Below are 27,683 nucleotides of genomic sequence, written 5' to 3' on the forward strand. Positions count from 1 at the left end.
TTGGAATGTCTTTTGAAAAGAGCCCCAAAAACTGGACGTTCCTCTGGAAAATCACCTCTTTGGCACCTGCTTGATTTGCCTGGTTGACTTCTACAGGGAGTGCTACTGAGCATGTGCAAGACGTTTGCATACTAAGACTTCCTGGTTTTCAATAGACGCTTCAAGGTGAGCACGTCAAGGAGGCACAGGTCTCATTTTCAAAGTCCAATAACCAAAGAACGCATGCAGCAAATACATTTGGAGTCCAGGCAAAACGGACCCTAATGTGCACTAAAATATCAATCTGCAATTTGGGGGACTGGACTGAAGGACTCCTGTTTTCTCCCAGACTGAGCTTCCTGTCACGGTGTCATAACTTGCACTCTGACAACAGTGCAAACACCACTCTTGTGATGCTCTTTTCAACTTTCTGTCCCAAGCCTGGAACCAGATGTGCAGCCATCTCAAATTGTTATAAAAGCTTGCGGGGCCATTCGGACCAACTTTTCTGCTCCTTTTTATGTAAACATTTCTCCTGATCTTTGTTGTGCTTTATTAAAAACCTTCCCTGACCGGGAATCGAACCCGGGCCGCGGCGGTGAGAGCGCCGAATCCTAGCCACTAGACCACCAGGGAATCGCTGGTGAGTGTTCTGAAGCCATGAGCTCTCCCAGCAGTTCTTAAACCCGATCAGTCCTTCATTGAGCCGTGTTAACGTCTACTACTGATAAGGTGGGAGACAATATATCCTTGCACATTATCCCTTAAAAATCTTTCAAATAACTTCCACACCACAGATGTTGAGGCTCACTAAGTCTTTCATCCAGTGGCGGGGATTTTGGTCTCGTTTTAAAGATTAGCACCATTTATGCTTTTTGCACCAAACTTTTGGCACCATGCCAAATGAGAGAGACTCCTTGAAGATTGTAAAATTCCTTGTTCCAATATTAACCTGTCAGGATTAAAACTTGAAACCAGATGCGCAGCCGTTTCAACTTGTTCGAAAAGCTCGCGGGACCATTCGGACCAACTTCTCTGCTCCTCAACATGTAAACATTTCTCCTCATCTTTGCTGTACTTTATTAAAAACGTTCCCTGACTGGGAATCGAATCCAGGCCGCAGCTGTGAGAACATCGAATCCTACCCACTAGACCACCAGGGAATCGCTGTCTGTTGGTTTGAAACCATGAACTCTCCAAGCAGTTCTTAACCGCGGTCAGTGCTTCGTTAAGGCGTGTTAACGTCTACTAATGAAAATATTGGAGAAAATATATTCCTGCACATTATCCCTTAAAAAATCTTTCAAATAAAACTTGAAAGCTTAAAAGGATGTGCTCCAGGTGAGGCTTGAACTCACAACCACGGCATTGCTCAACAAATACTGCCTTATAAGTACCGCGCGCTAACCGATTGCGCCACTGGAGCTTCATGCTGGGTCACCTTACACTCGGTTTTCTTGTTTTGTCACTTGCAAACTTAACGCTCCTCTGTGGGACAGCGAAAATTGATGAAAGGCTTCTTGCACATTAAGAAAGGTAGTTTGACCAAAGTTCGCTTGAAGCCTTTTCAGTTCACAAGCCAATTGTCTATTTTTTTCTTTCAAAATAGGCTTGTGGAAAGCTTTGTGATTCCCATGCAAGCTTGTAGAGCCATGCTTAAAGGGGTGGTTTTGGGACATGGATATCGAGTGGAATTGATTCCTGGTGTAAAAACACCTTGCCTACTGGCAGATGTCTCGCAAATAGCGTTACACCGGGCCGAGCCGGTCTCTTGCCCGGTTAAGAGCACCCCAGATGGGACTTGAACCCACAATCCCTGGCTTAGGAGGCCAGTGCCTTATCCATTAGGCCACTGGGGTATCTGGTAGCAACACTGGCAGGTTTTGGTGGCTGCAAACTAGGTTCATAGAGCCATCATTATGACTCTAGTTTGTTGCCCGACATACAAGATCGACTGATCGCTCTGGGCTAAAATAAAACAGTCAATTAGAAAAAAAAACAACCAAGCAAACACTACTTTTGGAATGTCTTTTGAAAAGAGCCCCAAAAACTGGACGTTCCTCTGGAAAATCACCTCTTTGGCACCTGCTTGATTTGCCTGGTTGACTTCTACAGGGAGTGCTACTGAGCATGTGCAAGACGTTTGCATACTAAGACTTCCTGGTTTTCAATAGACGCTTCAAGGTGAGCACGTCAAGGAGGCAAAGGTCTCATTTTCAAAGTCCAATAACCAAAGAACGCATGCAGCAAATACATTTGGAGTCCAGGCAAAACGGACCCTAACGTGCACTAAAATATCAATCTGCAATTTGGGGGACTGGACTGAAGGACTCCTGTTTTCTCCCAGACTGAGCTTCCTGTCACGGTGTCATAACTTGCAAACACCACTCTTGTGATGCTCTTTTCAACTTTCTGTCCCAAGCCTGGAACCAGATGTGCAGCCATCTCAAATTGTTATAAAAGCTTGCGGGGCCATTCGGACCAACTTCTCTGCTCCTTTTTATGTAAACATTTCTCCTGATCTTTGTTGTGCTTTATTAAAAACCTTCCCTGACCGGGAATCGAACCCGGGCCGCGGCGGTGAGAGCGCCGAATCCTAGCCACTAGACCACCAGGGAATCGCTGGTGAGTGTTCTGAAGCCATGAGCTCTCCCAGCAGTTCTTAAACCCGATCAGTCCTTCATTGAGCCGTGTTAACGTCTACTACTGATAAGGTGGGAGACAATATATCCTTGCACATTATCCCTTAAAAATCTTTCAAATAACTTCCACACCACAGATGTTGAGGCTCACTAAGTCTTTCATCCAGTGGCGGGGATTTTGGTCTCGTTTTAAAGATTAGCACCATTTATGCTTTTTGCACCAAACTTTTGGCACCATGCCAAATGAGAGAGACTCCTTGAAGATTGTAAAATTCCTTGTTCCAATATTAACCTGTCAGGATTAAAACTTGAAACAAGATGCGCAGCCGTTTCAACTTGTTCGAAAAGCTCGCGGGACCATTCGGACCAACTTCTCTGCTCCTCAACATGTAAACATTTCTCCTCATCTTTGCTGTACTTTATTAAAAACGTTCCCTGACTGGGAATCGAACCCAGGCCGCAGCCGTGAGAACACCGAATCCTACCCACTAGACCACCAGGGAATCGCTGTCTGTTGGTTTGAAACCATGAACTCTCCAAGCAGTTCTTAACCGCGGTCAGTGCTTCGTTAAGGCGTGTTAACGTCTACTAATGAAAATATTGGAGAAAATATATTCCTGCACATTATCCCTTAAAAAATCTTTCAAATAAAACTTGAAAGCTTAAAGGGATGTGCTCCAGGTGAGGCTTGAACTCACAACCTCAGCATTGCTCAACAAATACTGCCTTATAAGTACCGCGCGCTAACCCATTGCGCCACTGGAGCTTCATGCTGGGTCTCCTTACACTCGGTTTTCTTGTTTTGTCACTTGCAAACTTAACGCTCCTCTGTGGGACAGCGAAAATTGATGAAAGGCTTCTTGCACATTAAGAAAGGTAGTTTGACCAAAGTTCGCTTGAAGCCTTTTCAGTTCACAAGCCAATTGTCTATTTTTTTCTTTCAAAATAGGCTTGTGGAAAGCTTTGTGATTCCCATGCAAGCTTGTAGAGCCATGCTTAAAGGGGTGGTTTTGGGACATGGATATCGAGTGGAATTGATTCCTGGCGTAAAAACACCTTGCCTACTGGCAGATGTCTCGCAAATAGCGTTACACCGGGCCGAGCCGGTCTCTTGCCCGGTTAAGAGCACCCCAGATGGGACTTGAACCCACAATCCCTGGCTTATGAGGCCAGTGCCTTATCCATTAGGCCACTGGGGCATCTGGTAGCAACACTGGCAGGTTTTGGTGGCTGCAAACTAGGTTCATAGAGCCCTCATTATGACTCTAGTTTGTTGCCCGACATACAAGATCGACTGATCGCTCTGGGCTAAAATAAAACAGTCAATTAGAAAAAAAAACAACCAAGCAAACACTACTTTTGGAATGTCTTTTGAAAAGAGCCCCAAAAACTGGACGTTCCTCTGGAAAATCACCTCTTTGGCACCTGCTTGATTTGCCTGGTTGACTTCTACAGGGAGTGCTACTGAGCATGTGCAAGACGTTTGCATACTAAGACTTCCTGGTTTTCAATAGACGCTTCAAGGTGAGCACGTCAAGGAGGCAAAGGTCTCATTTTCAAAGTCCAATAACCAAAGAACGCATGCAGCAAATACATTTGGAGTCCAGGCAAAACGGACCCTAACGTGCACTAAAATATCAATCTGCAATTTGGGGGACTGGACTGAAGGACTCCTGTTTTCTCCCAGACTGAGCTTCCTGTCACGGTGTCATAACTTGCAAACACCACTCTTGTGATGCTCTTTTCAACTTTCTGTCCCAAGCCTGGAACCAGATGTGCAGCCATCTCAAATTGTTATAAAAGCTTGTGGGGCCATTCGGACCAACTTCTCTGCTCCTTTTTATGTAAACATTTCTCCTGATCTTTGTTGTGCTTTATTAAAAACCTTCCCTGACCGGGAATCGAACCCGGGCCGCGGCGGTGAGAGCGCCGAATCCTAGCCACTAGACCACCAGGGAATCGCTGGTGAGTGTTCTGAAGCCATGAGCTCTCCCAGCAGTTCTTAAACCCGATCAGTCCTTCATTGAGCCGTGTTAACGTCTACTACTGATAAGGTGGGAGACAATATATCCTTGCACATTATCCCTTAAAAATCTTTCAAATAACTTCCACACCACAGATGTTGAGGCTCACTAAGTCTTTCATCCAGTGGCGGGGATTTTGGTCTCGTTTTAAAGATTAGCACCATTTATGCTTTTTGCACCAAACTTTTGGCACCATGCCAAATGAGAGAGACTCCTTGAAGATTGTAAAATTCCTTGTTCCAATATTAACCTGTCAGGATTAAAACTTGAAACCAGATGCGCAGCCGTTTCAACTTGTTCGAAAAGCTCGCGGGACCATTCGGACCAACTTCTCTGCTCCTCAACATGTAAACATTTCTCCTCATCTTTGCTGTACTTTATTAAAAACGTTCCCTGACTGGGAATCGAATCCAGGCCGCAGCCGTGAGAACACCGAATCCTACCCACTAGACCACCAGGGAATCGCTGTCTGTTGGTTTGAAACCATGAACTCTCCAAGCAGTTCTTAACCGCGGTCAGTGCTTCGTTAAGGCGTGTTAACGTCTACTAATGAAAATATTGGAGAAAATATATTCCTGCACATTATCCCTTAAAAAATCTTTCAAATAAAACTTGAAAGCTTAAAGGGATGTGCTCCAGGTGAGGCTTGAACTCACAACCACGGCATTGCTCAACAAATACTGCCTTATAAGTACCGCGCGCTAACCGATTGCGCCACTGGAGCTTCATGCTGGGTCACCTTACACTCGGTTTTCTTGTTTTGTCACTTGCAAACTTAACGCTCCTCTGTGGGACAGCGAAAATTGATGAAAGGCTTCTTGCACATTAAGAAAGGTAGTTTGACCAAAGTTCGCTTGAAGCCTTTTCAGTTCACAAGCCAATTGTCTATTTTTTTCTTTCAAAATAGGCTTGTGGAAAGCTTTGTGATTCCCATGCAAGCTTGTAGAGCCATGCTTAAAGGGGTGGTTTTGGGACATGGATATCGAGTGGAATTGATTCCTGGTGTAAAAACACCTTGCCTACTGGCAGATGTCTCGCAAATAGCGTTACACCGGGCCGAGCCGGTCTCTTGCCCGGTTAAGAGCACCCCAGATGGGACTTGAACCCACAATCCCTGGCTTAGGAGGCCAGTGCCTTATCCATTAGGCCACTGGGGTATCTGGTAGCAACACTGGCAGGTTTTGGTGGCTGCAAACTAGGTTCATAGAGCCATCATTATGACTCTAGTTTGTTGCCCGACATACAAGATCGACTGATCGCTCTGGGCTAAAATAAAACAGTCAATTAGAAAAAAAAACAACCAAGCAAACACTACTTTTGGAATGTCTTTTGAAAAGAGCCCCAAAAACTGGACGTTCCTCTGGAAAATCACCTCTTTGGCACCTGCTTGATTTGCCTGGTTGACTTCTACAGGGAGTGCTACTGAGCATGTGCAAGACGTTTGCATACTAAGACTTCCTGGTTTTCAATAGACGCTTCAAGGTGAGCACGTCAAGGAGGCAAAGGTCTCATTTTCAAAGTCCAATAACCAAAGAACGCATGCAGCAAATACATTTGGAGTCCAGGCAAAACGGACCCTAACGTGCACTAAAATATCAATCTGCAATTTGGGGGACTGGACTGAAGGACTCCTGTTTTCTCCCAGACTGAGCTTCCTGTCACGGTGTCATAACTTGCAAACACCACTCTTGTGATGCTCTTTTCAACTTTCTGTCCCAAGCCTGGAACCAGATGTGCAGCCATCTCAAATTGTTATAAAAGCTTGCGGGGCCATTCGGACCAACTTCTCTGCTCCTTTTTATGTAAACATTTCTCCTGATCTTTGTTGTGCTTTATTAAAAACCTTCCCTGTCCGGGAATCGAACCCGGGCCGCGGCGGTGAGAGCGCCGAATCCTAGCCACTAGACCACCAGGGAATCGCTGGTGAGTGTTCTGAAGCCATGAGCTCTCCCAGCAGTTCTTAAACCCGATCAGTCCTTCATTGAGCCGTGTTAACGTCTACTACTGATAAGGTGGGAGACAATATATCCTTGCACATTATCCCTTAAAAATCTTTCAAATAACTTCCACACCACAGATGTTGAGGCTCACTAAGTCTTTCATCCAGTGGCGGGGATTTTGGTCTCGTTTTAAAGATTAGCACCATTTATGCTTTTTGCACCAAACTTTTGGCACCATGCCAAATGAGAGAGACTCCTTGAAGATTGTAAAATTCCTTGTTCCAATATTAACCTGTCAGGATTAAAACTTGAAACCAGATGCGCAGCCGTTTCAACTTGTTCGAAAAGCTCGCGGGACCATTCGGACCAACTTCTCTGCTCCTCAACATGTAAACATTTCTCCTCATCTTTGCTGTACTTTATTAAAAACGTTCCCTGACTGGGAATCGAATCCAGGCCGCAGCCGTGAGAACACCGAATCCTACCCACTAGACCACCAGGGAATCGCTGTCTGTTGGTTTGAAACCATGAACTCTCCAAGCAGTTCTTAACCGCGGTCAGTGCTTCGTTAAGGCGTGTTAACGTCTACTAATGAAAATATTGGAGAAAATATATTCCTGCACATTATCCCTTAAAAAATCTTTCAAATAAAACTTGAAAGCTTAAAGGGACGTGCTACAGGTGAGGCTTGAACTCACAACCTCGGCATTGCTCAACAAATACTGCCTTATAAGTACCGCACGCTAACCGATTGCGCCACTGGAGCTTCATGCTGGGTCACCTTACACTCGGTTTTCTTGTTTTGTCACTTGCAAACTTAACGCTCCTCTGTGGGACAGCGAAAATTGATGAAAGGCTTCTTGCACATTAAGAAAGGTAGTTTGACCAAAGTTCGCTTGAAGCCTTTTCAGTTCACAAGCCAATTGTCTATTTTTTTCTTTCAAAATAGGCTTGTGGAAAGCTTTGTGATTCCCATGCAAGCTTGTAGAGCCATGCTTAAAGGGGTGGTTTTGGGACATGGATATCGAGTGGAATTGATTCCTGGCGTAAAAACACCTTGCCTACTGGCAGATGTCTCGCAAATAGCGTTACACCGGGCCGAGCCAGTCTCTTGCCCGGTTAAGAGCACTGGCAGATGTCTCGCAAATAGCGTTACACCGGGCCAAGCCGGTCTCTTGCCTGGTTAAGAGCACCCCAGATGGGACTCGAACCCACAATCCCTGGCTTAGAAGGCCAGTGCCTTATCCATTAGGCCACTGGGGCATCGGGTAGCAACACTGGCAGGTTTTGGTGGCTGCAAACTAGGTTCATAGAGCCCTCATTATGACTCTAGTTTGTTGCCCGACATACAAGATCGACTGATCGCTCTGGGCTAAAATAAAACAGTCAATTAGAAAAAAAAACAACCAAGCAAACACTACTTTTGGAATGTCTTTTGAAAAGAGCCCCAAAAACTGGACGTTCCTCTGGAAAATCACCTCTTTGGCACCTGCTTGATTTGCCTGGTTGACTTCTACAGGGAGTGCTACTGAGCATGTGCAAGACGTTTGCATACTAAGACTTCCTGGTTTTCAATAGACGCTTCAAGGTGAGCACGTCAAGGAGGCAAAGGTCTCATTTTCAAAGTCCAATAACCAAAGAACGCATGCAGCAAATACATTTGGAGTCCAGGCAAAACGGACCCTAACGTGCACTAAAATATCAATCTGCAATTTGGGGGACTGGACTGAAGGACTCCTGTTTTCTCCCAGACTGAGCTTCCTGTCACGGTGTCATAACTTGCAAACACCACTCTTGTGATGCTCTTTTCAACTTTCTGTCCCAAGCCTGGAACCAGATGTGCAGCCATCTCAAATTGTTATAAAAGCTTGTGGGGCCATTCGGACCAACTTCTCTGCTCCTTTTTATGTAAACATTTCTCCTGATCTTTGTTGTGCTTTATTAAAAACCTTCCCTGACCGGGAATCGAACCCGGGCCGCGGCGGTGAGAGCGCCGAATCCTAGCCACTAGACCACCAGGGAATCGCTGGTGAGTGTTCTGAAGCCATGAGCTCTCCCAGCAGTTCTTAAACCCGATCAGTCCTTCATTGAGCCGTGTTAACGTCTACTACTGATAAGGTGGGAGACAATATATCCTTGCACATTATCCCTTAAAAATCTTTCAAATAACTTCCACACCACAGATGTTGAGGCTCACTAAGTCTTTCATCCAGTGGCGGGGATTTTGGTCTCGTTTTAAAGATTAGCACCATTTATGCTTTTTGCACCAAACTTTTGGCACCATGCCAAATGAGAGAGACTCCTTGAAGATTGTAAAATTCCTTGTTCCAATATTAACCTGTCAGGATTAAAACTTGAAACCAGATGCGCAGCCGTTTCAACTTGTTCGAAAAGCTCGCGGGACCATTCGGACCAACTTCTCTGCTCCTCAACATGTAAACATTTCTCCTCATCTTTGCTGTACTTTATTAAAAACGTTCCCTGACTGGGAATCGAATCCAGGCCGCAGCCGTGAGAACACCGAATCCTACCCACTAGACCACCAGGGAATCGCTGTCTGTTGGTTTGAAACCATGAACTCTCCAAGCAGTTCTTAACCGCGGTCAGTGCTTCGTTAAGGCGTGTTAACGTCTACTAATGAAAATATTGGAGAAAATATATTCCTGCACATTATCCCTTAAAAAATCTTTCAAATAAAACTTGAAAGCTTAAAGGGATGTGCTCCAGGTGAGGCTTGAACTCACAACCTCGGCATTGCTCAACAAATACTGCCTTATAAGTAACGCGCGCTAACCGACTGCGCCACTGGAGCTTCATGCTGGGTCACCTTACACTCGGTTTTCTTGTTTTGTCACTTGCAAACTTAACGCTCCTCTGTGGGACAGCGAAAAATGATGAAAGGCTTCTTGCACATTAAGAAAGGTAGTTTGACCAAAGTTCGCTTGAAGCCTTTTCAGTTCACAAGCCAATTGTCTATTTTTTTCTTTCAAAATAGGCTTGTGGAAAGCTTTGTGATTCCCATGCAAGCTTGTAGAGCCATGCTTAAAGGGGTGGTTTTGGGACATGGATATCGAGTGGAATTGATTCCTGGCGTAAAAACACCTTGCATACTGGCAGATGTCTCGCAAATAGCGTTACACCGGGCCGAGCCGGTCTCTTGCCTGGTTAAGAGCACCCCAGATGGGACTCGAACCCACAATCCCTGGCTTAGAAGGCCAGTGCCTTATCCATTAGGCCACTGGGGCATCTGGGTAGCAACACTGGCAGGTTTTGGTGGCTGCAAACTAGGTTCATAGAGCCCTCATTATGACTCTAGTTTGTTGCCCGACATACAAGATCGACTGATCGCTCTGGGCTAAAATAAAACAGTCAATTAGAAAAAAAAACAACCAAGCAAACACTACTTTTGGAATGTCTTTTGAAAAGAGCCCCAAAAACTGGACGTTCCTCTGGAAAATCACCTCTTTGGCACCTGCTTGATTTGCCTGGTTGACTTCTACAGGGAGTGCTACTGAGCATGTGCAAGACGTTTGCATACTAAGACTTCCTGGTTTTCAATAGACGCTTCAAGGTGAGCACGTCAAGGAGGCACAGGTCTCATTTTCAAAGTCCAATAACCAAAGAACGCATGCAGCAAATACATTTGGAGTCCAGGCAAAACGGACCCTAATGTGCACTAAAATATCAATCTGCAATTTGGGGGACTGGACTGAAGGACTCCTGTTTTCTCCCAGACTGAGCTTCCTGTCACGGTGTCATAACTTGCACTCTGACAACAGTGCAAACACCACTCTTGTGATGCTCTTTTCAACTTTCTGTCCCAAGCCTGGAACCAGATGTGCAGCCATCTCAAATTGTTATAAAAGCTTGCGGGGCCATTCGGACCAACTTTTCTGCTCCTTTTTATGTAAACATTTCTCCTGATCTTTGTTGTGCTTTATTAAAAACCTTCCCTGACCGGGAATCGAACCCGGGCCGCGGCGGTGAGAGCGCCGAATCCTAGCCACTAGACCACCAGGGAATCGCTGGTGAGTGTTCTGAAGCCATGAGCTCTCCCAGCAGTTCTTAAACCCGATCAGTCCTTCATTGAGCCGTGTTAACGTCTACTACTGATAAGGTGGGAGACAATATATCCTTGCACATTATCCCTTAAAAATCTTTCAAATAACTTCCACACCACAGATGTTGAGGCTCACTAAGTCTTTCATCCAGTGGCGGGGATTTTGGTCTCGTTTTAAAGATTAGCACCATTTATGCTTTTTGCACCAAACTTTTGGCACCATGCCAAATGAGAGAGACTCCTTGAAGATTGTAAAATTCCTTGTTCCAATATTAACCTGTCAGGATTAAAACTTGAAACCAGATGCGCAGGCCGTTTCAACTTGTTCGAAAAGCTCGCGGGACCATTCGGACCAACTTCTCTGCTCCTCAACATGTAAACATTTCTCCTCATCTTTGCTGTACTTTATTAAAAACGTTCCCTGACTGGGAATCGAATCCAGGCCGCAGCCGTGAGAACACCGAATCCTACCCACTAGACCACCAGGGAATCGCTGTCTGTTGGTTTGAAACCATGAACTCTCCAAGCAGTTCTTAACCGCGGTCAGTGCTTCGTTAAGGCGTGTTAACGTCTACTAATGAAAATATTGGAGAAAATATATTCCTGCACATTATCCCTTAAAAAATCTTTCAAATAAAACTTGAAAGCTTAAAGGGATGTGCTCCAGGTGAGGCTTGAACTCACAACCTCGGCATTGCTCAACAAATACTGCCTTATAAGTAACGCGCGCTAACCGACTGCGCCACTGGAGCTTCATGCTGGGTCACCTTACACTCGGTTTTCTTGTTTTGTCACTTGCAAACTTAACGCTCCTCTGTGGGACAGCGAAAATTGATGAAAGGCTTCTTGCACATTAAGAAAGGTAGTTTGACCAAAGTTCGCTTGAAGCCTTTTCAGTTCACAAGCCAATTGTCTATTTTTTTCTTTCAAAATAGGCTTGTGGAAAGCTTTGTGATTCCCATGCAAGCTTGTAGAGACATGCTTAAAGGGGTGGTTTTGGGACATGGATATCGAGTGGAATTGATTCCTGGCGTAAAAACACCTTGCCTACTGGCAGATGTCTCGCAAATAGCGTCACACCGGGCCGAGCCGGTCTCTTGCCCAGTTAAGAGCACCCCAGATGGGACTCGAACCCACAATCCCTGGCTTAGGAGGCCAGTGCCTTATCCATTAGGCCACTGGGGCATCTGGTAGTAACACTGGCAGGTTTTGGTGGCTGCAAACTAGGTTCATAGAGCCCTCATTATGACTCTAGTTTGTTGCCCGACATACAAGATCGACTGATCGCTCTGGGCTAAAATAAAACAGTCAATTAGAAAAAAAAACAACCAAGCAAACACTACTTTTGGAATGTCTTTTGAAAAGAGCCCCAAAAACTGGACGTTCCTCTGGAAAATCACCTCTTTGGCACCTGCTTGATTTGCCTGGTTGACTTCTACAGGGAGTGCTACTGAGCATGTGCAAGACGTTTGCATACTAAGACTTCCTGGTTTTCAATAGACGCTTCAAGGTGAGCACATCAAGGAGGCACAGGTCTCATTTTCAAAGTCCAATAACCAAAGAACGCATGCAGCAAATACATTTGGAGTCCAGGCAAAACGGACCCTAACGTGCACTAAAATATCAATCTGCAATTTGGGGGACTGGACTGAAGGACTCCTGTTTTCTCCCAGACTGAGCTTCCTGTCACGGTGTCATAACTTGCAAACACCACTCTTGTGATGCTCTTTTCAACTTTCTGTCCCAAGCCTGGAACCAGATGTGCAGCCATCTCAAATTGTTATAAAAGCTTGCGGGGCCATTCGGACCAACTTCTCTGCTCCTTTTTATGTAAACATTTCTCCTGATCTTTGTTGTGCTTTATTAAAAACCTTCCCTGACCGGGAATCGAACCCGGGCCGCGGCGGTGAGAGCGCCGAATCCTAATCACTAGACCACCAGGGAATCGCTGGTGAGTGTTCTGAAGCCATGAGCTCTCCCAGCAGTTCTTAAACCCGATCAGTCCTTCATTGAGCCGTGTTAACGTCTACTACTGATAAGGTGGGAGACAATATATCCTTGCACATTATCCCTTAAAAATCTTTCAAATAACTTCCACACCACAGATGTTGAGGCTCACTAAGTCTTTCATCCAGTGGCGGGGATTTTGGTCTCGTTTTAAAGATTAGCACCATTTATGCTTTTTGCACCAAACTTTTGGCACCATGCCAAATGAGAGAGACTCCTTGAAGATGGTAAAATTCCTTGTTCCAATATTAACCTGTCAGGATTAAAACTTGAAACAAGATGCGCAGCCGTTTCAACTTGTTCGAAAAGCTCGCGGGACCATTCGGACCAACTTCTCTGCTCCTCAACATGTAAACATTTCTCCTCATCTTTGCTGTACTTTATTAAAAACGTTCCCTGACTGGGAATCGAATCCAGGCTGCAGCCGTGAGAACACCGAATCCTACCCACTAGACCACCAGGGAATCGCTGTCTGTTGGTTTGAAACCATGAACTCTCCAAGCAGTTCTTAACCGCGGTCAGTGCTTCGTTAAGGCGTGTTAACGTCTACTAATGAAAATATTGGAGAAAATATATTCCTGCACATTATCCCTTAAAAAATCTTTCAAATAAAACTTGAAAGCTTAAAGGGATGTGCTCCAGGTGAGGCTTGAACTCACAACCTCAGCATTGCTCAACAAATACTGCCTTATAAGTACCGCGCGCTAACCGATTGCGCTACTGGAGCTTCATGCTGGGTCACCTTACACTCGGTTTTCTTGTTTTGTCACTTGCAAACTTAACGCTCCTCTGTGGGACAGCGAAAATTGATGAAAGGCTTCTTGCACATTAAGAAAGGTAGTTTGACCAAAGTTCGCTTGAAGCCTTTTCAGTTCACAAGCCAATTGTCTATTTTTTTCTTTCAAAATAGGCTTGTGGAAAGCTTTGTGATTCCCATGCAAGCTTGTAGAGCCATGCTTAAAGGGGTGGTTTTGGGACATGGATATCGAGTGGAATTGATTCCTGGCGTAAAAACACCTTGCATACTGGCAGATGTCTCGCAAATAGCGTTACACCGGGCCGAGCCGGTCTCTTGCCCGGTTAAGAGCACCCCAGATGGGACTCGAACCCACAATCCCTGGCTTAGAAGGCCAGTGCCTTATCCATTAGGCCACTGGGGCATCTGGTAGCAACACTGGCAGGTTTTGGTGGCTGCAAACTAGGTTCATAGAGCCCTCATTATGACTCTAGTTTGTTGCCCGACATACAAGATCGACTGATCGCTCTGGGCTAAAATAAAACAGTCAATTAGAAAAAAAAACAACCAAGCAAACACTACTTTTGGAATGTCTTTTGAAAAGAGCCCCAAAAACTGGACGTTCCTCTGGAAAATCACCTCTTTGGCACCTGCTTGATTTGCCTGGTTGACTTCTACAGGGAGTGCTACTGAGCATGTGCAAGACGTTTGCATACTAAGACTTCCTGGTTTTCAATAGACGCTTCAAGGTGAGCACGTCAAGGAGGCACAGGTCTCATTTTCAAAGTCCAATAACCAAAGAACGCATGCAGCAAATACATTTGGAGTCCAGGCAAAACGGACCCTAACGTGCACTAAAATATCAATCTGCAATTTGGGGGACTGGACTGAAGGACTCCTGTTTTCTCCCAGACTGAGCTTCCTGTCACGGTGTCATAACTTGCACTCTGACAACAGTGCAAACACCACTCTTGTGATGCTCTTTTCAACTTTCTGTCCCAAGCCTGGAACCAGATGTGCAGCCATCTCAAATTGTTATAAAAGCTTGCGGGGCCATTCGGACCAACTTCTCTGCTCCTTTTTATGTAAACATTTCTCCTGATCTTTGTTGTGCTTTATTAAAAACCTTCCCTGACCGGGAATTGAACCCGGGCTGCGGCGGTGAGAGCGCCGAATCCTAGCCACTAGACCCCCAGGGAATCGCTGGTGAGTGTTCTGAAGCCATGAGCTCTCCCAGCAGTTCTTAAACCCGATCAGTCCTTCATTGAGCCGTGTTAACGTCTACTACTGATAAGGTGGGAGACAATATATCCTTGCACATTATCCCTTAAAAATCTTTCAAATAACTTCCACACCACAGATGTTGAGGCTCACTAAGTCTTTCATCCAGTTGCGGGGATTTTGGTCTCGTTTTAAAGATTAGCACCATTTATGCTTTTTGCACCAAACTTTTGGCACCATGCCAAATGAGAGAGACTCCTTGAAGATTGTAAAATTCCTTGTTCCAATATTAACCTGTCAGGATTAAAACTTGAAACCAGATGCGCAGCCGTTTCAACTTGTTCGAAAAGCTCGCGGGACCATTCGGACCAACTTCTCTGCTCCTCAACATGTAAACATTTCTCCTCATCTTTGCTGTACTTTATTAAAAACGTTCCCTGACTGGGAATCGAATCCAGGCCGCAGCCGTGAGAACACCGAATCCTACCCACTAGACCACCAGGGAATCGCTGTCTGTTGGTTTGAAACCATGAACTCTCCAAGCAGTTCTTAACCGCGGTCAGTGCTTCGTTAAGGCGTGTTAACGTCTACTAATGAAAATATTGGAGAAAATATATTCCTGCACATTATCCCTTAAAAAATCTTTCAAATAAAACTTGAAAGCTTAAAGGGATGTGCTCCAGGTGAGGCTTGAACTCACAACCTCGGCATTGCTCAACAAATACTGCCTTATAAGTACCGCGCGCTAACCGATTGCGCCACTGGAGCTTCATGCGGGGTCACCTTACACTCGGTTTTCTTGTTTTGTCACTTGCAAACTTAACGCTCCTCTGTGGGACAGCGAAAATTGATGAAAGGCTTCTTGCACATTAAGAAAGGTAGTTTGACCAAAGTTCGCTTGAAGCCTTTTCAGTTCACAAGCCAATTGTCTATTTTTTTCTTTCAAAATAGGCTTGTGGAAAGCTTTGTGATTCCCATGCAAGCTTGTAGAGCCATGCTTAAAGGGGTGGTTTTGGGACATGGATATCGAGTGGAATTGATTCCTGGCGTAAAAACACCTTGCCTACTGGCAGATGTCTCGCAAATAGCGTTACACCGGGCCGAGCCAGTCTCTTGCCCGGTTAAGAGCACTGGCAGATGTCTCGCAAATAGCGTTACACCGGGCCAAGCCGGTCTCTTGCCTGGTTAAGAGCACCCCAGATGGGACTCGAACCCACAATCCCTAGCTTAGAAGGCCAGTGCCTTATCCATTAGGCCACTGGGGCATCTGGTAGCAACACTGGCAGGTTTTGGTGGCTGCAAACTAGGTTCATAGAGCCCTCATTATGACTCTAGTTTGTTGCCCGACATACAAGATCGACTGATCGCTCTGGGCTAAAATAAAACAGTCAATTAGAAAAAAAAACAACCAAGCAAACACTACTTTTGGAATGTCTTTTGAAAAGAGCCCCAAAAACTGGACGTTCCTCTGGAAAAACACCTCTTTGGCACCTGCTTGATTTGCCTGGTTGACTTCTACAGGGAGTGCTACTGAGCATGTGCAAGACGTTTGCATACTAAGACTTCCTGGTTTTCAATAGACGCTTCAAGGTGAGCACGTCAAGGAGGCACAGGTCTCATTTTCAAAGTCCAATAACCAAAGAACGCATGCAGCAAATACATTTGGAGTCCAGGCAAAACGGACCCTAACGTGCACTAAAATATCAATCTGCAATTTGGGGGACTGGACTGAAGGACTCCTGTTTTCTCCCAGACTGAGCTTCCTGTCACGGTGTCATAACTTGCAAACACCACTCTTGTGATGCTCTTTTCAACTTTCTGTCCCAAGCCTGGAACCAGATGTGCAGCCATCTCAAATTGTTGTAAAAGCTTGCGGGGCCATTCGGACCAACTTCTCTGCTCCTTTTTATGTAAACATTTCTCCTGATCTTTGTTGTGCTTTATTAAAAACCTTCCCTGACCGGGAATCGAACCCGGGCCGCGGCGGTGAGAGCGCCGAATCCTAGCCACTAGACCACCAGGGAATCGCTGGTGAGTGTTCTGAAGCCATGAGCTCTCCCAGCAGTTCTTAAACCCGATCAGTCCTTCATTGAGCCGTGTTAACGTCTACTACTGATAAGGTGGGAGACAATATATCCTTGCACATTATCCCTTAAAAATCTTTCAAATAACTTCCACACCACAGATGTTGAGGCTCACTAAGTCTTTCATCCAGTGGCGGGGATTTTGGTCTCGTTTTAAAGATTAGCACCATTTATGCTTTTTGCACCAAACTTTTGGCACCATGCCAAATGAGAGAGACTCCTTGAAGATTGTAAAATTCCTTGTTCCAATATTAACCTGTCAGGATTAAAACTTGAAACCAGATGCGCAGCCGTTTCAACTTGTTCGAAAAGCTCGCGGGACCATTCGGACCAACTTCTCTGCTCCTCAACATGTAAACATTTCTCCTCATCTTTGCTGTACTTTCCTGACTGGGAATCGAATCCAGGCCGCAGCCGTGAGAACACCGAATCCTACCCACTAGACCACCAGGGAATCGCTGTCTGTTGGTTTGAAACCATGAACTCTCCAAGCAGTTCTTAACCGCGGTCAGCGCTTCGTTAAGGCGTGTTAACGTCTACTAATGAAAATATTGGAGAAAATATATTCCTGCACATTATCCCTTAAAAAATCTTTCAAATAAAACTTGAAAGCTTAAAGGGATGTGCTCCAGCTGAGGCTTGAACTCACAACCTCGGCATTGCTCAACAAATACTGTCTTATAAGTACTGCACGCTAACCGATTGCGCCACTGGAGCTTCGTGCTGGGCCACCTTACACTCGGTTTTCTTGTTTTTTCATTTGCAAACTTAACGCTCCTCTGTGGGACAGCGAAAATTGATGAAAGGCTTCTTGCACATTAAGAAAGGTAGTTTGACCAAAGTTCGCTTGAAGCCTTTTCAGTCCACAAGCCAATTGTCTGTTTTTTCTTTCAAAATAGGCTTGTTGAAAGCTTTGTGATTCCCATGCAAGCTTGTAGAGCCATGCTTAAAGGGGTGGTTTTGGGACATGGATATCGAGTGGAATTGATTCCTGGCGTAAAAACACCTTGCCTACTGGCAGATGTCTTGCAAATAGCAATACACTGGGCCGAGCTGGTCTCTTGCCCGGTTAAGAGCACCCCAGATGAGACTCGAACCCACAAAACCTGGCTTAGGAGGCCAGTGCCTTATCCATTAGGCCACTGGGGCATCTGGTAGCAGCACTGGCAGGTTTTGGTGGCTGCAAACTAGGTTCAGAGAGCCCTCATTATGACTCTAGTTTGTTGCCCGACATACAAGATCGACTGATCGCTCTGGGCTAAAACAGTCAATTAGAAAAAAAAAAACCAAGCAAACACTACTTTTGGAATGTCTTTTGAAAAGAGCTCTTTTCAACTTTCTGTCACAAGCCTGGAACCAGATGTGCAGCCTGCTCAATTTGTAAAGATTGTAAAATTCTTGTTCTTGGTTCCCCACCCAATGCAAGAAAAATCTGTAAGACATCTACCATTTCTCCCATTGAAAGGCTTTAATGGGAAATCGGTGTCTGTGTCCGTGTCCATTTCCATCTTGTATCATCAGCAAGAATGCATGGTTACAAGTACAGATCTTTGAGGTACCCCCCTGGTAACAAGACCTCACTCTGAATATGCCCCATTTACTACAACCATCTGTTATCTACTATCTGGCAGTGGCGTCTCCAGGTTTCATATTTAGGGGGGGGCACATGGGGGGCCAGGGACCAAAGTAGGGGGGCCAATTATAAAACGGTACATATACACTATATATATATATATATATATATATACACACACACACGTTAGACGTGCATTTTTAACTACATAATATGCACTTATCTCTTTGAAGTAAAGACTGTGATTAAAATATGATTTCAAAATAACAGCTAAACACCTGCTAAACACCTGCTGACAATATATATAAATATTAGACCCTGCTGCAGATATATAGAAATATTACACCCTGCTTCCGATATATATTAATATTAACCCCTGCTGCGGATATATTAATATTAGCCCCTGCTGCGGATACATACTTATATTATACCCTGCTGCCGATATACATAGAAATTATACCCTGCTGCCAACATATATTAATATTAGCCCCTACTGTCGATATATAGTATTAGTCCCTGCAGCCAATATATATTAATATTAGCCCCTGCAGCCAATATATAATAATATTAGACCCTGCTGCCAATATATTTGCCACACTGACTGCAGATCAGGGGAAGACAGTGAGAGTCAGTGCAGTGTTCCCTCCTTCTGACTGCACCGTGACATTGAGAGGTCCTCTCCTCTGTAATCATCCCGAGTCCCTTTGTCCCCTCATTCACTAAACCATAGCGCTCTTTTACTTACACCCTGTAGTTCAGGTATAGATCAAATAAACAACACATGGAAAGAGCACATGCAACTGAATGAGATTAAAAAAAAACTTGTATTTGCAGGTATACATAAATAATGTATGGAAACATAGCATTGCAGGTATAAACCAACAGAACACACAAACCCAGCATTGCAGGTATAGATCAACTGGAAATCACATGTACACTCAGCACTGAAGGTTTAGATCAAATAATCAACACATGGAAACATCACTCCAGGTATTGATCAACTGAATAAGACATGCAAATCCTATATTTGCAGGTAAACATTAATAATGTATGGAAATATAACCGATACAGATGAACAGAATGACACAAAACCCAGCTTTGCAGATATAAATCAATTGGAAATTACATATAAACTCTGCATTAAAGGTATAGATAAAACCCCCTAAATTACAGGCATAGATCACTGGTCACACACCCCAAATCCAGCCCTGGTGTCCACACTGCCCACATAGAACCTGACCAGCACCTAAGTTACACATTATGTCAACTTTGTCCCCAAACAGCTGAACATACGCCGTTTTTGTCCCATAAAGACCTCTCCCTCCCAATCTATCCTATCTACCCCCTCTCCCTCCCAATCTATCCTATCTACCCCCTCTCCCTCCCTATCTACCACATCTGCCTCTCTATCTACCACATCTGCCTCCCAATCTATCCTATGTACCCCCCTCTCCCTCCCAATCTATCCTATGTACCCCCCCTCTCCCTCCCAATCTATCCTATCTACCCCCTCTCCCTCCCAATCAATCCTAACTATCCCCTCTCCCTCCCAATGTATCCCATCCACCCCCATCTCCCTCCCAATCTACCCCCTCTCCCTCCCAATCTATCCCATCTACCCCCCTCTCCCTCCCAATCTACCCCCCTCTCCCTCCCAATCTACCCCCTCTCCCTCCCAATCTATCCTATCTACCCCCTCTCCCTCCCAATCTATCCTTATCTACCCCTTCTCACTTCCTATCTACCTCTTCTGACTCTCTAACCCCCTCCTAACTTTCTAACCCCCCCCTTGAAGTTCACTTACCTTGGGCTTGTCCAGCGGTGAGATCGCGAGGTCTCTGTGTCCCTGGTTCTGCCGGCTTCACTGCTGGGCGCCGGATATGACGACATATACCGGCGCTCGGCTTGAAATGCCGGCACTGCGAACCAGGAAGAGGCCTCGCGGTCGCGGAGAAGAGTGAGAGGTGCCGAACGGTTGCTGAGAACTTATTCCTCAGCAACCGCTCGGCGCCTCTCACTCTCTCCTCCGGGTCTATTAAAAAAAAAAAAAAAAAAAAAGACGGCGTTTCAATTAGACTTGGGCACCAGGGGGCTCTTCGTGTTCGTCTTCGTGCTCGGGGAAAAAAAATCTTCGTATTCCGCGAATATTCGCCCGTTCCTGTCTTCTCTTCGGGCGAATATTCGCGGACATTCTTCGTGCTCGTTTAATCTTCGTTTTCCTCCTGGTTGCCTAGCAGGGGTTAATACGGGGTTAATAACACATCACAGCAGCAGCAGCTGCCGTGAAGGTACGTGTGTGCAGCTCTATTGGTCGTTTCGGCAGGGGGCTGGTCTGGCATCAACGAGTGAATTGCAGAACTGCAGAATGCACTTCATTCGTTGATGGCAGGCGAGCCCCCTGCCGAAACGACCAATAGAGTTGCACACACATACCGAGGTGTACTGTCCATAGATGTTTAATAAAAGAATAGGGAATATTTTACATTTTTAAATTGATTTTGGACCACTTTACATGCCTAACATTTGCTACCTATTTACAATGGCATACTTTGCAACAACCCAACTTACTTATTGGACAGGACTGGAAAATAGCAGGACTGTCCACCAAAATCTTGGGTGTGTTGGCAGGTATGCTGATGGAAAAATGTTGGACAAGAACTAAAAAATAGCTTAGGGTTAATGTACGGTTATGTTTAAGATTAGTAGCAGTGCACTGGTTTGGTTAAAGATGGATTATGTCTAAATAATAATAATTTAATTTTAATGTTTTTTTTTAAAAAAAAATAGGGGTTTATTTAAATGTATTTTAAAGTTAGATTTATTATTTAGTACTTGATTATATTTATTAAATGTTTATAGTAGCGTTACCTACCGAGCTATAACTACCTATGTGTATTTGCATTTTGCATACCTAGTTTAGCTAAATTAGATGGGACAGGACTGGAAAAAAGCAGGACTGTCCCTGAAAAAGTTGGGTCTGTTGGCAGGTATGTGGATGGAAAAATGTTATAGGGTGAAGTGTGAGTTATAGTGTTAATGTAATGCTATTAGTGAGTGAAGGCCAGGGCAAATAACAAGGAAAAGGTCCTTGTGTTTTGTGCATTGTAAGTGTGTGTGTATGTGTGTTATGTGTGATGTCACTGTGTGTTATATGTGTTATATGTGTTATTGTGTGTGTTATGTTTGGTTGGTTGTGTATCAGAAGGAAAATAATGAAATGGAAAAGGAAATGGGAAAGGCAAATGAGTGGGCAATTGGCGACCCGCTCACCTGTTTCACCCCAGGGCAAAGCACCCAAACACTGTCAGTCTTAGACGTTTGGCAGCAGACTTCCAGAGCTCAGACACAAGGCCCTAGCGTAAGCTGGCCACTCCGGCGGAGGTAGCAGGCGTTGCCACACCGCAAACAGAGGCAGCCAGGGGGGAGAAACTGCCCTTACCATTAGGGACATTTTGGGCATGACTCTAGCCAGGAAGCGAACTGGCAGAGAAGAGATGCTGGCACCACCACCAGCAGCAGCATTGAAAAGGCGAATGAGTGGGCAATTGGCGACCCACTCACCTGTTTCACCCCAGGGCAAAGCACCCAAACACTGTCAGTCTTAGACGTTTGGCAGCAGACTTCCAGAGCTCAGACACAAGGCCCTAGCGTAAGCTGGCCACTCCGGCGGAGGTAGCAGGCGTTGCCACACCGCAGACAGAGGCAGCCAGGGGGGAGAAACTGCCCTTACAATTAGGGACATTTTGGGCCTGACTCTAGCCAGGAAGCGAACTGGCAGAGAAGAGATGCTGGCACCACCACCACCACCACCACCAGCAGCATTGAAAAATTGGAAAGGCGAATGAGAGGGCAATTGGCGACCCGCTCACCTGTTTCACCCCAGGGCAAAGCACCCAAACACTGTCAGTCTTAGACGTTTGGCAGCAGACTTCCAGAGCTCAGACACAAGGCCCTAGCGTAAGCTGGCCACTCCGGCGGAGGTAGCAGGCGTTGCCACACCGCAAACAGACGCAGCCAGAGGGGAGAAACTGCCCTTACCACTAGGGACATTTTGGGCATGACTCTAGCCAGGAAGCGAACTGGCAGAGAAGAGATGCTGGCACCACCACCACCACCAGCAGCAGCATTGAAAAATGGGAAAGGCGAATGAGTGGGCAATTGGCGACCCACTCACCTGTTTCACCCCAGGGCAAAGCACCCAAACACTGTCAGTCTTAAACGTTTGGCAGCAGACTTCCAGAGCTCAGACACAAGGCCCTAGCGTAAGCTGGCCACTCCGGCGGAGGTAGCAGGCGTTGCCACACCGCAGACAGAGGCAGCCAGGGGGGAGAAACTGCCCTTACCATTAGGGACATTTGATTCATGACACTAGCCAGGAAGCGAACTGGCATCGAAGAGACACTGGCACCACCACCAGCAGCAGCAGCAGAATTGGGAAAGGCGAATGAGTGGGCAATTGGCGACCCACTCACCTGTTTCACCCCAGGGCAAAGCACCCAAACACTGTCAGTCTTAGACGTTTGGCAGCAGACTTCCAGAGCTCAGACACAAGGCCCTAGCGTAAGCTGGCCACTCCGGCGGAGGTAGCAGGCGTTGCCACACCGCAGACAGAGGCAGCCAGGGGGGAGAAACTGCCCTTACCATTAGGGACATTTGATTCATGACACTAGCCAGGAAGCGAACTGGCATCGAAGAGACACTGGCACCACCACCAGCAGCAGCAGCAGCAGAATTGGGAAAGGCGAATGAGTGGGCAATTGGCGACCCACTCACCTGTTTCACCCCAGAGCAAAGCATCCAAACACTGTCAGTCCTTGGCGTTTGGGAGCGGACTTCCAGAGCTCAGACACAAGGCCCTAGCGTAAGCTGGCTACATTGGCGGAGGTAGCAGGCGTTGCCACACCGCAGCAAGTGCAACCAGGGGGGAGAAACTGCCCTTACCATAAGGGACATTTGAGGCATGACACTAGCCAGGAAGCGAACTGGCAGAGAAGAGACACTGGCACCACCACCAGCAGCAGCAGCAGCAGCATTGGAAAAGGCGAATGAGTGGGCAATTGACGACCCGCTCACCTGTTTCACCCCAGGGCAAAGCATCCAAAAACTGTCAGTCCTTGGCGTTTGGGAGCGGACTTCCAGAACTCAGACACAAGGCCCTAGCGTAAGCTGGCTACACCGGCGGAGGTAGCAGGCGTTGCCACACCGCAACAAGTGCAACCAGGGGGGAGAAACTACCCTTACCATCAGGGACATTCGAGGCATGACACTAGCCAGGAAGCGAACTGGCATTGAAGAGAGACACTGGCACCACCACCAGCAGCAGCAGAATTGGGAAAGGCGAATGAGTGGGCAATTGACGACCCGCTCACCTGTTTCACCCCAGGGCAAAGCATCCAAGCACTGTCAGTCCTTGGCGTTTGGGAGCAGACCTACAGAACTCAGACACAAGGCCCTAGCATAAGCTAGCTACACCGGCGGAGGTAGCAGGCGTTGCCACACCGCAGCAAGTGCAACCAGGGGGGAGAAACTACCCTTTCCATTAGGGACATCTGAGGCATGATTTCAGCCAGGAAGCGAACTGGCAAAAGATACTGGCACCACCACCAGCAGCAGCGTTGGAAACGGAAAAAGGTGAATGAGTGGGCAATTGACGACCCACTCACCTGTTTCACCCCAGGGCAAAGCATCCAAAGACTGTCAGTCCTAGGCGTTTGGGAGCGGACTTACAGAGCTCAGACACTAGGCCCTAGCGTAAATTGGCTACACCAGCGGAGGTAGCAGGCATTGCCACACCGCAGCAAGTGCAACCAGGGGGAGAAACTACCTTAAACATTAGAGAGAAAAAATTTAACTTTCCAAGCTAAGAGCTGGGTAACCCAATTTGGGCAGATTGAATTTAAGAAAGGCAATCTGCTCCATCAGATGAGGTGCCATGCGTGAGCGCTGTGGACTCAGTATGTTTCCAGTCATAGAAAACACGCGCTCACTTTGAACAGTGGTTGGCGGACATGATAGAAGCTGCTGCGCAACCCATGAGAGTGCAGGCCACACACTCTTCTTTTCATCCCAGTAGCTAAGAGGATCAACATTAGGAGCAGAAGGAACTTCACAGAGGTAAAGTTTGACCATTTCAGCAGCACTACTCTCCTTTCTGCTGCTAGCTCTGTCAGATGGTCCAACTATACTGCCAAGTGCCTCTTCCCAAAACGCAGCTGCTCCACTCAGCTGTGTTGTGCTGCTTGTGGCACTGCTGCTGATGCTGCTGCTAGGGGTAGCAGACCACATCATCTCTTCCTCCTCCTGCACCTCACCCTCCTCGGACAGCATTCCCATTTTACGCTGCCAGTCACGCACCTTGTTGACCAATTGCTCCCGGTAGCTACTGAGAACATTGAATTTCAAAGCTAGCTTTCCCTTAATTCTTGGATCACAAAGGCACGCTAGCATCATTTCGGGACTCTCTTCCATTCGCTTGCGAAGGTGTACTTTTAGCAGATCCTTCAGCTTCCTGACTATGGCTGCTACGTCAGGATGTAGAGTGCCACCTTGAACAGCCTCACGGTTTCCAAGGAACACATCCATCTTGCTGCCTAGATGGGAGAACACTGGGATTACCTGGGCCAGACTGGCAGTGTTTGAGCTTAAATTTTCTGTGGCATCCCTGAATGGTTTAAGGACTGCCACTAGCTGGGCGATCACTGTCCAATCCTCCCTATTCAATGGAGAGGTAATCCCAATATTGTGCTCTGAGGCAAGATTATGGATTGCCCTCTGCTGCTCCAAAATCCTCTCTAGCATGTCTAACGTGGAGTTCCACCGTGTACTGACATCCTGACGTAGGCAGTGTACGGGAAGACCTGACCTCTCTTGCTCTTCCCTCAAAAGTTGGCTAGCCTTAACACTATGGTGAAAGTGCCCAGCGATCTTTCTGCAGCGGGACAGAACTACTGCTGCCACATTAGTTCCTTCTGACATTGCTGCCTTCACTACAAGATGGATGATGTGGGCTGCACAGCGCACACCAACAATATGACCATCTCGCAGCGCTTTCACCATATTGGCACCTCCGTCAGTTACCACAAAACCAACTTCAACATTGGTGCCCGCCTCTGCTCCCACCCAAAGGCTAAACATTTTCCTAATCGCATGCAGAATATTTTGGGAAGTGTGCTTTTCATCCATCACTTCTGCATGGAGAAGGAATGATCGGTAGCCTGCTGCAGCAACTTCCTTAGACACACCGGGCTGCCACCAGTGTGCTGTCAAAGAAAGAAAGGCATGCTGGGCGCTAGGTGCACTCCACAAATCTGTAGTGAAATGAACACACTGACCAGCAGCCTTGGAAAGCTCCTCTTTCACTGCTGCAACACAGGACCGATACAGCGAGGGGACAATGTTCCTGCTGAAAGTGGAACGTGACGGAACTGTGTATTGTGGAGCCACAGCCGCCATCAATTGTTTGAAAGGCTCCCCTTCAATCATGGAGAAGGATGCCCCTCCAACAGCAATGAACTGACCAATAAGTCGCGTTACTTTATTGGCCTGCTGTTTGGGCATCGTTCTCTTGGAGTGGAATGCCCCAAATTCTTCCAGGGTGGGCTGGGCATGCAGTGCTCCAACCTGCCTTGGTCTCTGGCTGCCAGCACTAGTTGCTGCTGCTGCTGCTGCTGCTGCTATTGGCTCAGAAGAAGAAGCTGTTGGGGTTTTTCCACGGCCACCAGCTATGCTGCCTGCACTAAGTTTTACCTCTGCATCTTTCCCCAATAGCACAGCGTTGTGTTGAGTGCTGAGGTGATGCTTCATGCTAGCACTGGTAAAATGGCCAGACACTTTCCCTCTGCTTATTAGCTTCCCACAATGTTTGCACTTTCCATAGCGCCCTTCTTCAACATTTTCAAAGTGCTCCCAAATTGGGGCGCGCATAGCCTTGGAGTGTGCCTTGGGTGCTGCTCTTACTGCTCGGGGTGGATGAACAGAGGCAGAACTAGTGGTGGTGGGACTGGTGGTAACAGTACTGGCCATAGTGGGACTGCTAATTGCTTTAGATTTGCTAGGTTTTGCTGCTGCTGCTGGTGGTGGTGATGGTGATGATCGTAGCGGAGAAGGTGGAGGCTCAGGGGAAAATTGTGCACTAGTCATTTGGACACTGCTCCCTGAGGAATCTGATTCCTGACCACTCATCTCCTCTACTTCCTCTGGCTCATAGTCTAGCTCTTCATTAGCCAGATCGAATGGAATTCCTGCTAGGCTGGAGCTAAGACTGATATCGTCGTGAGACTCGTGACTAGTAGTAGTGCGAGCAGGAAGAATAGACTCTGCACTTGGCCTCTCAGTCTCAGGCTCCTCTGCTACCTCGCTAGGTGGAGTTCCACTATGTGTAGCCCTCTCTCTAACTGTCTTTACAAAAATTTTGTAAGGACTTGGTGGCTTGCTAGAGGTACTAGGAGGACATGGCGTGGCGGTACCAGTGGGAACAGTAGGCGCAGCACTAGTGGTGGTAGAGGCGGGGGTGGTGGTGGTGGTGGTTTTCCCTACAAAGGAATGAGATCGCTTTGGTTTGGGACCCCTCTGAGTCTTGCTGCTAATTTGGCTCTGCTTGGTACCTTGCATGCTGCTGGTGGATGGGGAAGATGCTGCTTGGGGCAAAAGGCACTTCTTTTTAGTCACTGGGCTGGTACTACTTGTGCTACCCTTTAACTTTGAACGTGCTTCTGGTGCTTTAGGCTTTCCGTAAAAAACCATAGAGCTTGTGGGCCTAGCCGCACTACTACTGCCTGCTTTTGGTGCCTTTCCTTTACTTGATGATCCTTCAAGCAATGCTTCCCCAAATGATAAGCGAGAGCTTGGCCTACTTGGCCGACTAGACTGACGCAAAGGCTGCATCTTAGAGCTGGTGGTGGTGCTGGTGGTGGTGCTGGTGGTGGTGGTGGTAGATGGAGCTTGTCCCTCCTTAGTCCCAAAAGGAGGATCCATTTCAAATTTTGTGTTGTGTGTGTAGTGTAGTGTAGTGTAGTGTAGTGTAGTGTTTAAAAAACTATAAAAAAAAAAATAAAAAAATAAAAATAAAAAAAAGGAAAAACGAATTAAAGACAAAAAAATTAGAGGAAGTTCTCTTCAGTGCTACTGCTTAAAAAGTAAAACTATGCACTACTGCACTGTGCTGTGTGCAATCTGCCAAAATCCTAAAGTTATTGAAATTATTAACTCAAGATTAACTATTTAATAACTAGCAGTATTTTATTTTTAATTTGAATTTACACGGGCCTAAGAGCTTAGCCTACCACTATGCTAGCCTAAAGCTATATTTCCTTACTATAAGTCTACCTCTAGGCAGACGCTCTCAAACCCACTAAGCTAAAGTGAGGTTAAATCAGATTCAGTATATGATTTATTAATTAATATTAAGTTATATAATAT

The 27,683-nt window shown here is 46.3% G+C and overlaps 24 non-coding genes across 24 annotated transcripts; all 24 read right to left on the reverse strand.

Moving 5' to 3' along the window:
* Nucleotides 1–543: 543 nt before the first annotated feature.
* On the reverse strand, nt 544–615 carry TRNAE-CUC (transfer RNA glutamic acid (anticodon CUC)). Its single transcript has one exon. It is a non-coding gene; the product is annotated as a tRNA-Glu (tRNA).
* Nucleotides 616–1,312: 697 nt separating this feature from the next.
* Nucleotides 1,313–1,405, reverse strand: TRNAI-UAU (transfer RNA isoleucine (anticodon UAU)). The gene is given in 2 exon segments: nt 1,313–1,348; nt 1,368–1,405. It is a non-coding gene; the product is annotated as a tRNA-Ile (tRNA).
* Nucleotides 1,406–1,765: 360 nt separating this feature from the next.
* On the reverse strand, nt 1,766–1,838 carry TRNAR-CCU (transfer RNA arginine (anticodon CCU)). The gene has a single exon. It is a non-coding gene; the product is annotated as a tRNA-Arg (tRNA).
* A 687-nt stretch (nt 1,839–2,525) lies between these two features.
* On the reverse strand, nt 2,526–2,597 carry TRNAE-CUC (transfer RNA glutamic acid (anticodon CUC)). Its single transcript has one exon. It is a non-coding gene; the product is annotated as a tRNA-Glu (tRNA).
* Nucleotides 2,598–3,294: 697 nt separating this feature from the next.
* TRNAI-UAU (transfer RNA isoleucine (anticodon UAU)) lies at nt 3,295–3,387 on the reverse strand. The gene is given in 2 exon segments: nt 3,295–3,330; nt 3,350–3,387. It is a non-coding gene; the product is annotated as a tRNA-Ile (tRNA).
* Nucleotides 3,388–3,747: 360 nt separating this feature from the next.
* Nucleotides 3,748–3,820, reverse strand: TRNAM-CAU (transfer RNA methionine (anticodon CAU)). Its single transcript has one exon. It is a non-coding gene; the product is annotated as a tRNA-Met (tRNA).
* Nucleotides 3,821–4,507: 687 nt separating this feature from the next.
* Nucleotides 4,508–4,579, reverse strand: TRNAE-CUC (transfer RNA glutamic acid (anticodon CUC)). Its single transcript has one exon. It is a non-coding gene; the product is annotated as a tRNA-Glu (tRNA).
* A 697-nt stretch (nt 4,580–5,276) lies between these two features.
* Nucleotides 5,277–5,369, reverse strand: TRNAI-UAU (transfer RNA isoleucine (anticodon UAU)). Its single transcript is given in 2 exon segments — nt 5,277–5,312; nt 5,332–5,369. It is a non-coding gene; the product is annotated as a tRNA-Ile (tRNA).
* A 360-nt stretch (nt 5,370–5,729) lies between these two features.
* TRNAR-CCU (transfer RNA arginine (anticodon CCU)) lies at nt 5,730–5,802 on the reverse strand. The gene has a single exon. It is a non-coding gene; the product is annotated as a tRNA-Arg (tRNA).
* A 687-nt stretch (nt 5,803–6,489) lies between these two features.
* On the reverse strand, nt 6,490–6,561 carry TRNAE-CUC (transfer RNA glutamic acid (anticodon CUC)). Its single transcript has one exon. It is a non-coding gene; the product is annotated as a tRNA-Glu (tRNA).
* Nucleotides 6,562–7,258: 697 nt separating this feature from the next.
* TRNAI-UAU (transfer RNA isoleucine (anticodon UAU)) lies at nt 7,259–7,351 on the reverse strand. The gene is given in 2 exon segments: nt 7,259–7,294; nt 7,314–7,351. It is a non-coding gene; the product is annotated as a tRNA-Ile (tRNA).
* Nucleotides 7,352–7,775: 424 nt separating this feature from the next.
* TRNAR-UCU (transfer RNA arginine (anticodon UCU)) lies at nt 7,776–7,848 on the reverse strand. Its single transcript has one exon. It is a non-coding gene; the product is annotated as a tRNA-Arg (tRNA).
* Nucleotides 7,849–8,535: 687 nt separating this feature from the next.
* Nucleotides 8,536–8,607, reverse strand: TRNAE-CUC (transfer RNA glutamic acid (anticodon CUC)). The gene has a single exon. It is a non-coding gene; the product is annotated as a tRNA-Glu (tRNA).
* Nucleotides 8,608–9,304: 697 nt separating this feature from the next.
* TRNAI-UAU (transfer RNA isoleucine (anticodon UAU)) lies at nt 9,305–9,397 on the reverse strand. Its single transcript is given in 2 exon segments — nt 9,305–9,340; nt 9,360–9,397. It is a non-coding gene; the product is annotated as a tRNA-Ile (tRNA).
* Nucleotides 9,398–9,757: 360 nt separating this feature from the next.
* Nucleotides 9,758–9,830, reverse strand: TRNAR-UCU (transfer RNA arginine (anticodon UCU)). The gene has a single exon. It is a non-coding gene; the product is annotated as a tRNA-Arg (tRNA).
* A 704-nt stretch (nt 9,831–10,534) lies between these two features.
* TRNAE-CUC (transfer RNA glutamic acid (anticodon CUC)) lies at nt 10,535–10,606 on the reverse strand. Its single transcript has one exon. It is a non-coding gene; the product is annotated as a tRNA-Glu (tRNA).
* Nucleotides 10,607–11,304: 698 nt separating this feature from the next.
* Nucleotides 11,305–11,397, reverse strand: TRNAI-UAU (transfer RNA isoleucine (anticodon UAU)). Its single transcript is given in 2 exon segments — nt 11,305–11,340; nt 11,360–11,397. It is a non-coding gene; the product is annotated as a tRNA-Ile (tRNA).
* Nucleotides 11,398–11,757: 360 nt separating this feature from the next.
* On the reverse strand, nt 11,758–11,830 carry TRNAR-CCU (transfer RNA arginine (anticodon CCU)). The gene has a single exon. It is a non-coding gene; the product is annotated as a tRNA-Arg (tRNA).
* A 687-nt stretch (nt 11,831–12,517) lies between these two features.
* TRNAE-CUC (transfer RNA glutamic acid (anticodon CUC)) lies at nt 12,518–12,589 on the reverse strand. Its single transcript has one exon. It is a non-coding gene; the product is annotated as a tRNA-Glu (tRNA).
* Nucleotides 12,590–13,286: 697 nt separating this feature from the next.
* TRNAI-UAU (transfer RNA isoleucine (anticodon UAU)) lies at nt 13,287–13,379 on the reverse strand. The gene is given in 2 exon segments: nt 13,287–13,322; nt 13,342–13,379. It is a non-coding gene; the product is annotated as a tRNA-Ile (tRNA).
* A 360-nt stretch (nt 13,380–13,739) lies between these two features.
* TRNAR-UCU (transfer RNA arginine (anticodon UCU)) lies at nt 13,740–13,812 on the reverse strand. The gene has a single exon. It is a non-coding gene; the product is annotated as a tRNA-Arg (tRNA).
* Nucleotides 13,813–15,284: 1,472 nt separating this feature from the next.
* TRNAI-UAU (transfer RNA isoleucine (anticodon UAU)) lies at nt 15,285–15,377 on the reverse strand. Its single transcript is given in 2 exon segments — nt 15,285–15,320; nt 15,340–15,377. It is a non-coding gene; the product is annotated as a tRNA-Ile (tRNA).
* Nucleotides 15,378–15,801: 424 nt separating this feature from the next.
* TRNAR-UCU (transfer RNA arginine (anticodon UCU)) lies at nt 15,802–15,874 on the reverse strand. The gene has a single exon. It is a non-coding gene; the product is annotated as a tRNA-Arg (tRNA).
* A 687-nt stretch (nt 15,875–16,561) lies between these two features.
* TRNAE-CUC (transfer RNA glutamic acid (anticodon CUC)) lies at nt 16,562–16,633 on the reverse strand. Its single transcript has one exon. It is a non-coding gene; the product is annotated as a tRNA-Glu (tRNA).
* Nucleotides 16,634–27,683: the final 11,050 nt, after the last annotated feature.

Source organism: Sceloporus occidentalis, unplaced genomic scaffold, assembly GCF_023333645.1.
Source record: "Sceloporus occidentalis isolate IW3139 unplaced genomic scaffold, rSceOcc1.0.p SCAF_244, whole genome shotgun sequence".
NCBI lineage: Eukaryota > Metazoa > Chordata > Lepidosauria > Squamata > Phrynosomatidae > Sceloporus > Sceloporus occidentalis.